This window comes from Prunus mume, linkage group LG6 (assembly GCF_029339155.1).
Source record: "Prunus mume cultivar Tortuosa linkage group LG6, ASM2933915v1, whole genome shotgun sequence".
Lineage (NCBI taxonomy): Eukaryota > Viridiplantae > Streptophyta > Magnoliopsida > Rosales > Rosaceae > Prunus > Prunus mume.
Window position 1 is genome coordinate 4,238,134 of NC_142703.1, and position 10,236 is coordinate 4,248,369.

Below are 10,236 nucleotides of genomic sequence, written 5' to 3' on the forward strand. Positions count from 1 at the left end.
TGCTTATTGTTCGTTACACGATAAAAAAAGACCAATGATTGATTGTGGTTTGTTTGATGGGAATGGTAAGCAAATAAGCAAATATTACTTTTGAAATATAATTCCAAGTTGCATTGTCCCCAACTTAATGGCTCACTAATGCAAGACCCGAAAAACAAAACTGCAACAAACTAAGAAATGGAGAAGAGCAAACAAGGAAAAGAATCCAACAAGATGGCATGCCTATAAAACTGAACAGGGACCCAAATTCAACCACGACAACCAGGAACTAAAACCTCAAGCACAAAAGCATCTTGATTACAATTAAAGCAGTCCATTGTATAAAAAAAAAATGGTATTGAAGAAAACCATTGCTTTTCTTACCATGAGCTTATTATTTTCATGCCATATAAAAGAGGATTTGCTTATATTGCCCAATCTTCCATCTGGTATAACTGATATATCTGTCTTATAAATCGAGACAAATAATATGCAAATGTGGGTTAAGTCAGTTGGCCAAGGCAATAAGCTAGACCCTTTGCACCCAAGTTCGAATCCCCCTCCTTGTAAATTAGATTAATTTAGAGATGATTATCGCTTGTATTAAAAGAAATAGAAACATATATATAGAAGTTTACCAGTTTTGATCTCTCTTTTGCATTTTCTTTCTCAATTTTAATTTGTTAGTTTATTTATTTCATCAACTTCATCCCATAAACAATTAACCTAAAGAAGTGAACTTTATGCGACTTCCTTTCACTCTTCCCCTAACGCATGCTGCCTTCTAGACTACATTGACTATGAAGGATGCTGCATTTTAGGTTCAGATTAATCATAGTCTGACACCACATATACATGCTCTGTTTATTTAATTGGGTAGCAGAAATCTTCCTTTAATGGGGAGCAAACTTATATAAATAATTATATGTCAGAACTCCTATTCAAAGGAAAATATATTTTAATACAAGTTGGATGGAGGGAGTGGACTTACATGCATATTACAAGTACAGAGAGTTTGTTCACATTTTCACTACATCACTTGCTTCTGAGTTCAGAGAACCCAAGATATATTTAATCACCCACATGTCAGTCTGATATAGTAATGTAAGTGAGGGAACATTTGCAGTTTGGTGTGATTAGGAAAAGATTTCTAATTTCTTTCATTTATGGAGCACCAGAATCCCCTACAAAGTTGAAATGGTCACTGAAATTATTTTGGATTATGCTATAGCTATGTCACTCTCTACTCTAATTTTGGATTGTGATATATTGATTTCCATTTAATTATGTTTTCAACTCTATTCTCTGTCTTGACTTCAACTCATATCAGTCACCACACCAGAAATTCTCTCAGAAAATTTTCTTAGAGAGATGGTAAGGGCAATTCCATTTCTGATCCTATGATTTTGTGATTAAGAAGATACAGTAGAAGAGCAAATATGGCCTCAACTGCAACCGATCTCTTGATTGGCAAAGTTGCAGGCATTCTTGAGAGCGAAGCATCCTCCATAGTAGGTGTTCGTGATCAAATTGATGAGATTAAGCAAGAGCTTATAAGCATGAAATCCTTCCTAAAGGATGCTGAGGGGAAGAAACCGCAGACAGAAGGAGAGGAGACATGGGTAGCTAGCGTGAGAGATTTGGCCTATGATGTTGAAGATATCATTGATGAGTTCATGTACCACATGCATGAGCAGTGATAGGATTTTTAGTACCTGCGCAAACAGGGTTAAAATCACTGAAAATACTTGCAAGAATACAAGGTAATTGTAGTATAAATGCTCATGCAAGGTCGTTGTCCCCAAAGATTGTTTGACTAATCTGTAATTAAACTAACTCTTAATTAATAACTAAAATAGATTTTATCAAAGATTTGAAGTTTATGAATTTGAAAAGATTAAACTAACAGTAAAAGAAATCTGAAAGTTGGGAAATAATAACAGCAAAGAAGAGAAACGATTTCGTTTTTAAAGACTAACAATTTAGAGAAAACTAGGGTTTAGCCAACACCGTCGCAATCCTATGCAATTCTATCAATTACTTATGAATTTCCACATATATGCTTTGAAGGTTAGGTTTTCCTAATGCATATTTTCCTTGTGATGTTCAAGCGAAAACGTATATCTAACATGCAATCCGTCTGTGATGTTCAGATCAAATATAAACATGCAAGACTCATTAAGCTTTGTGAAAACCCTTTGCAAAACCATGCAACCCTTAAGAACGTGATGTTCGCCTTAAGTGAACTTACAATTACTAATCACAAGAAGCCCTCCTCAATTTCAGGGTGATGTTCCAACAGAAATTGCATCAAATTACTTGTCTACATATCCTAATGGTGATCAATCATTAAAATAGATAGATAGTTTTAAACACACACTACTGCAAAAATCGAAATAGACGACGGGAAACCACCGTCGTGTAAAAGGTTTTCGCCGGTCGTGAAATCGATTGCCGTCTATTTGGGTTTCAAACTACGACGGCTTTTCACCGTCGTTGTTTATCAGTAAAGATGACGGTTTTTAAAGAAAATCGTCGTTGTTTAGAGGTAAAGATCGTTAATTATAGGAGGAAAGACGACTGTTTTTAATAAAACCGTCGTGTATTGTATGTAAAGATGACGATTTTTTTATGAAAACCGTCGTGGATTGTTTATAAAGACGTCATCTTTACATACAATAGACGACCTTTTTTTATAAAAAGCGTCATCTTTACATACAATAGACGACGGTTTTTATAAAAAGCGTCATCTTTACGTACAATAGACGACGGTTTTTATAAAAAGCGTCATCTTTACGTACAATAGACGATTTTTTTATAAAAAGCGTCATCTTTACGTACAATAGACGACGGTTTTTTATAAAAAGCGTCATCTTTACGTACAATAGACGACGGTTTTATAAAAAGCGTCATCTTTACATACAATAGACGACGGTTTTTATAAAAAGCGTCATCTTTACATACAATAGACGACGGTTTTTATAAAAACGTCATCTTTACGTACAATAATGCTTTTTGATTTCCTATGATGCTATACAACAATTTTAACTAGAAAACCAACCATAATGCTTTATCAAAAATAGTTTCTTTCATAAAACTTGAAGATTCAATAGTTATTACATAGTTAACCAATCTTTATTCTACAACAAACATAATTCCTAACAAGACCTACGTACTCCTAATCCAAGCATTCCTCATCCAAACATACAAATGATGCATAACTGAAGTCTCCTCCATCATCCCTGTAAATAAATCAAAATGACAAAGAGAGAAAAAAAGAAGAAGCTAAGATTATAAACATAAAAAATTAGGTGGAAGAGAAATTTTACCATTGGTCCATATTTCCATAGAAAACTTGTAAAATGAGCATAAAAAAGACCATCGAGAACCTGCAAATTTTCAACAACATAAAAACATACGACTCACATAGAAAACCTGCAAAAGAAAAAGTTATAAATCTGCAAGCTTCCTCCTCATCTCCTGATAACCAAATCAGAAAATCTAAAAAGAAACCAGAAATTAAAAAAATATGTAAACAAATCAGACAAATCAAGAGAGACAAAATATGAAATTAGGGATACAAAGAACATACCAAAAACGCAAACAGACTAATCCAGAATTCACTAGCAAGATATAGAAGGGTATTAAGAGATTAGGTGACTTTCAAATCAAACCTTTCAACCAGCTTGATTCTCAAATACAGAACATCCCTCTACATCTTATGGATTTGCTAAGACCTTAATCTCTCAACTCCTTCATTGATATCGATCTTTTGATGATTTTGTAGAGAGTTTCATGAGGGTGTTTTAGAGAGTGCAGAAGGAGGGAGAGATAAGGTTTTCAGAGACGGGGGAAAATATGAAAATTTGACAAGCGCGAATTCACTTAAGTAGATATTTTTAGCGTGTTTTAAAAGACGACGCTTGTTAATGAGAGATAAGATTTTCAAAGACGGGTGAAAATTTGAAAATTTATCGAGCGCGAATTCACTTAAGCGGCCATTTTTTAGCGTGTTTTAAAAGACGACGCTTTTTTTAAAAAAACATTTGTCATCTTTAGATATAATATACGACGGTTTTTTTATAAAAAGCGTCATCTTTACATATAATAGACGACGGTTTTTATAAAAAGCGTCATCTTTACGTACAATAGACAACGGTTTTTTATAAAAGCGTCATCTTTACGTACAATAGACGACGGTTTTTATAAAAGCATCATCTTTACGTACAATAGACGACAATTTTTATAAAAAGCGTCATCTTTACATACAATAGACATTTTTTTCCACTACACTCCTTGACCCTATATGAATACAATGACTGAATTTGATCTTCAATTTAAAATATTTACACTAGTGGATACTACAAAATCTTATGTTATATTTAACGAAAGTATAAATAAACTCTTAATTGTTAGTGAATATTTTTTTTTATGGCATACACATTTTAAGAAACTAGTTTCAACGATCCAACCATCAAACTTGTTTGTTTAAACTTCGAGATCATCTACACCAAAAATCGAAAAAAATAAACATTCAGCGATAAAGTAACAGGACAAAAAATTTCAACGGTTATAAATGAAAAATCATGATTTAACGGTTATTTTAACTCCGATTTTGATGATTTTTTACCGCTACACTCCTTGACCCAATATGAATACAATGATTGAATTTGATCTTCAATTTAAAATATTTACACTAGTGGATACCACAAAATCTTATGTCATATTTAATGAAAGTATAAATAAACTCTTCATTGTTAGTGAATATATTGTTTTGATGGCATACGCATTCTAAGAAACTAGTTTCAATGATCCAACCGTCAAACGTGTTTTTTATACTTCGAGATCATATACGCCAAAAATCGGAAAAAATAAACATTCAGAGATAAAGTAACGGAACAAAAAATTTCGACGGTTATAAATGAAAAATCATGATTTAACGGTTATTCTAACTCCGATTTTGATGATTTTTTACCGCTACACTCCTTGACCCTATATGAATACAATGACTGAATTTGATCTTTAATTTAAAATATTTACACTAGTGGATACCACAAAATCTTATGTTATATTTAACGAAAGTATAAATAAACTCTTAATTGTTAGTGAATATATTGTTTTGATGGCATACGCATTCTAAGAAACTAGTTTCAACGATCCAACCGTCAAACTTGCTTGTTTATACTTCGAGATCATCTACACCAAAAATCAAAAAAATAAACATTCAGAGATAAAGTAACGGGACAAAAAATTTCGACGGTTATAAATGAAAAATCATGATTTAACGGTTATTATAACAAACCATCATCTTTACATATAATAGACAACCATTTTTTTATAAAAAGCGTCATCTTTATATATAATAGATGACCCTTTTTTTTAAAAAAAAATCGTCATCTTTACATATAATAGACGACGGTTTTTTTATAAAAAGCGTCATCTTTACATATAATAGACGACGGTTTTTATGGTTTTTATAAAAGCGTCATCTTTACATATAATAGACGACGGTTTTTTCGGTTTTTTTATAAAAAAGCGTCATCTTTACATATAATAGACGACGGTTTTTTCGGTTTTTATAAAAAGTGTCATCTTTACATATAATAGACGACGGTTTTATAAAATCGTCATCTTTACATATAATAGACGACGGTTTTTAAAAAATCGTCATCTTTACACATAATAGACGACGGTTTTTAATAAAAATCGTCGTCTTTACATATAATAGACGACGGTTTTATAAAATCGTCATCTTTACATATAATAGACGACGGTTTTTATAAAAATCGTCATCTTTACATATAATAGACGACGGTTTTATAAAATCGTCATCTTTACCTATAATAGACGACGGTTTTTATAAAAATCGTCATCTTTACATATAGTATGACGTATGATACAAAATCAAAGAAATAAATTGATAAAAAAAATTCATATTAAGACGACGGTTTAAATATAAGGTATGACGTATAAAGGGAATAAACACGACGTTAAATTTTATAATACGTCGTTAAATGAAAAACAAACATGGTGAGATTTAAAGATACCGTCGTAGAACTATATGAGAAAGACGTCGATATATTTTTATTTTTCGTCGTTGTACATTAATTTAATACGGCGATATTTTGTATTTTACCGCCGTGGATTTATTTGTAATTATATGGCGCCTTATACGAAAACTTGGTCGTGTTATTTTCTGCGTAAAAATGGCGGCTTTTTTTGAAATCGTCGTCTTTACTTTCTACGTCGGTCGATTCATAACTTCTGCCGTTCTTTATTTGCTTTGATTTTACACTGCGGAAATCCTGTTTCAAATAGACGTTGGTTTTTTAATTAGGTACGTCGTTGTTTATGAACAATCATTTGAATCTCCATTTTTTAGGTGTCTAAGGTGTTATTACACGGCGGTTTTATAGAACCGTCGTCTTTTAAAAAACAACGATGGTTTTCACTTAGACCGTCGTTTTTTTCTGGTCGTCTTTGTCACTTTTTGTAGTAGTGACAGTGATTAATAATTCAAAGCAAACATGCATCCATTCATAAGTAAATTAATAAAACTACATATTCATGCTAAGGCTTACGGCCTCGCCCTAGCAAAGGGAATTAGTTACACATAATCATAATTGAAATCCAAGAAAATATCATTCGAATGAGTAAGAATGAAAACACCTGAAAGTAGCGAAAATGCAAAACCCTAGCAATTTCTCCCAAAGCCAAAAAGAAGTTCTAAAAGGAGATCCCCTAAATTTATGTGAAAAGAAGCTTAAATGCCTCCTAAAACCTAGCTACCCAAACCCCACAAGGAAACTAAGTTAAAATAAAATAAGACTAGGAAATAAAGTCCAAATTGGATTAGGAGAATCTGCCCAAATCTGCCCAGCCACGTTTTGGTCTCAAATCTCCTCCAAATCTGGCCCAAGATAGCTCGTTTTAAAGATAAAAATATTCCGAACACTTCTCCAGAAGGCCACGAACCCATCCGAGGTCATCTTGGGCTCTAAAATCGCAATAAAAGCCCAAAACGTCATTATTCCAGCATAGCGCACTGCTCCTTTATTTATTCGCCAGGAAATCATCGCTTGGTGGAAAAGTCTGAAATTCTGACACGATCAAGTTAAGTGACTCACGAACGTCCTCCAACTGGAATTACTCCAAAATTCGTCCATTTGATTATGTTTTGCTCCAGAGGAAGTTGAAAGACCTATATTAGAAATATAATTCAAAGTATCAAAATTCTTCCAAAATATTAACCAAAATATACTAAGAATGGGGTTAAATATATAATATAAAATCGACTCATCAAGCAGCAGAGTGGGGTTAGATTTGCAAGCTTGCTCTGCAAAACCATTTGCTTTCCAAACCATTGGAACAGAGGTCCATTTGCAAGGTGGCTCCACAGAACGAGACACAACCCAAAGTATCTTTGGTATAGGAGTCGATTTGCAAGGTGGCTCCACAAAACCATTCACATTCCAAAGTATAGGGGTCGATTTGCAAGCTGCCTCCACAAAGCCATTCACATTCCAAAGAAACTTTGGTATAGGCGTCAAATTGGCAAAAAGTTAAAGAAAATTACAAAAACCATCAAAGACATTACAGAGAGGAATCAAAGATACGGTATTGGTCCCCTAGAAGGAACAAGTTCAGATGACATTCAAAAATGGGTGAAAAACCAAGCAGAGTCTTCCCTTTTTATTAAGGAAGACGAACTTGTGGGGATTGAAGACAAGAAGCAAATATTGATGGGATTGCTGATGAACGGAGAGCAACAACAAGTGGTTATCTCTGTGGTCGGGATGGGAGGATCAGGGAAGACAACTCTAGTTGCAAAAACCTTCACCAGTGAAAGTGTGAAGAGACATTTCAGCTGTTATATATGCGTGGATTACGGTTTCCCAAAGTTATGTGATCGAGAAGATTTGTTTAGAAGCTTGATCAAGGAAGTCCACCAAGCAACGAAGGAAGAGGTCCCTGCAGCTGCAGACTTCAATTCCATGAGCTATAGGGAATTGCTACATATACTCGTAACCTACTTGGAGTCTAGAAGGTACCTAGTTGTATTGGATGACGTGTGGGATATAAAACTTTTGAAAGAAATGAGGATAGCACTTCCAAATAGACAGCTTGGAAGTCGAATCATGCTCACTACTCGAAAAGAATACATAGCCTTCTATTCCTTTGGAGTAGAAAGCCATGTTCATCGTATTCAACCGCTGAAAAAGAATGAGGCTTGGGAGCTCTTCAGCAAGAAAGCATTCTCAACTTACCATAATAAACGTTGTCCACCAGAGCTTGAATCATCAGCTTGGGAACTTTTGGGGAATTGTAAAGGTCTACCCCTAGCAATCGTAGCTTTGGGTGGTCTTATGTCTTCCAAGGAGTCATCTACGGAGTGGAGAAAAGTCTGCAACAGCATAAATTGGCATCTAATAAATGATCATTTCCTAGAACCTGTGAAGACAATCTTGTTTCTCAGTTTCAACGATTTGCCATATCAACTGAAACATTGCTTCCTATATTGTTCAATTTTCTCAGAAGATTATTTGATTTGAGCAGAAAGGCTTATTAGATTGTGGATAGCTGAAGGCTTCGTTGAACATGTTAAAGGGGTCACACTGGAAGAAGTTTCTGAGAGCTATCTTATGGAACTCATTTTCGTAGCATGTTGCAGGTTGTAAGGTGTCCAACTATAAGACAAGCATGTAAGATGCATGATCTTATGCGGAAGCTTGCTTTGTCCACATTAGAAAAAGAAAAGTTTTGTGTTGTCTATGATGGGAGAGAAGTAATGGAAGAAATCAGAGCTCGTCGTTTGTCAATTCAGACATCTGAAGGAGAAATAAAGTATGCAAAGGTATGTGGCAGCTTCGTTCATTTCACGTGTTTGTCACTGGTGTATTCTCGCCGTCTATTTCAAGTACATTGCTTTCTCAATTCAAATTGTTGAGGATTAGAGATTTGGAGGATGTACCAATTGAAGAACTGCCTGATGGTCTTATGTACTTATTCAACTTAAGATATTTAAGTTTGAGTAGAACTTCAATTAAAAAACTTCCAGAATCCATAGGACAGCTTTGCAATCTTCAAACCTTAGACATCAGCGACACAGAGATTGAAACACTTCCAAAAGAAATTGCCAAGTTGGTAAACCTACGCCATCTAATTATGTATCGATACAGTGGAGCATCTTGGGAATTTAGATATGCTAAAGGGATTAGAGCACCATCAAATATTTGTATGTTGAAAAAATTGCAAGTTTTGTCATTTGTTGAATCAGACTCGGAAGGAAACTTTTTAAAAATTGTTGGGAACATGACCCAACTTACTCACATTGGCATTACAAATGTAAAAGGAAGTAATGAGATGAACCTTTGTGCTTCCAGTCAAAAGATGAAGCTCCTTCGCTACCTGTATTTATTGGTTACAAGTGAAGAGGAATTTCTTCGAATCGATGCACTTGCTTCTCTTCCAGGTCCTCCGCCACACCTTCAAAGGCTTCTTTTGAGCGGCAAACTAGCAACTGTACCAAATTGGTTTGCTTCACTCAGGAGAAGATCTACTACCACACATTGAAGCACTGCCCTGTCTTAGAAGGCTTATCCTTGTTAATGCCTATGTTGGGAATGAGTTGTGCTTCAATATAGGCTTTGCAAGGCTCACACATCTGGAGTTGCTTAATTTTCCCTTCTTGAAAAATATAACAATAGAAGAAGGTGTGATGCCGAAACTCCAGTTGTTAATACTTCATTGCTGCATGAAATTAAAGGCATTACCACACGGTCTTGAATTCCTTAGGAATCTAGAAACATTGAGATTGGGGTCTGTTCCGATGAAAATTATAGAAAATATACGAGAAGGAGGCGTGGATCATCCAAAGGTACAACACATCCACGAAATTGACCAAATTTACGAAACATCATCTGCAACTTCTTCTGCAAGGTGAAAGCTCGCCCCATGATTCTTTCCCCACACCGTAAGTTTTCTGTCCTTCCATTGACGTTCCAAAGCCCAATAATTTTAGATCCTTTAACTACTGCTATATAAGCCACTTCTCATTTACAAGTCTGTTATATGTGCATTCATTTTATTTTGATGAATTTGTGTGAAGATGGAAGGACTGAGCTTCTTGTTTTGCACTACTTAATATTTGTATTTTCTGATCAAATGTTGTTTGTACTCTAGCTTGGCTGAGTAAACAATTCCTAGTGCTTTCACTGCTGATTTTTTTTTATAATTTTTTTTTTTAATCTCATTAAG

At 34.5% G+C, this 10,236-nt stretch overlaps 1 pseudogene; it reads left to right on the plus strand.

Annotated features, from left to right (window-relative positions):
• The first annotated feature begins 1,360 nt into the window (after window positions 1-1,360).
• LOC103342741 (disease resistance protein RPM1-like) lies at window positions 1,361-10,096 on the plus strand (annotated as a pseudogene).
• Window positions 10,097-10,236: the final 140 nt, after the last annotated feature.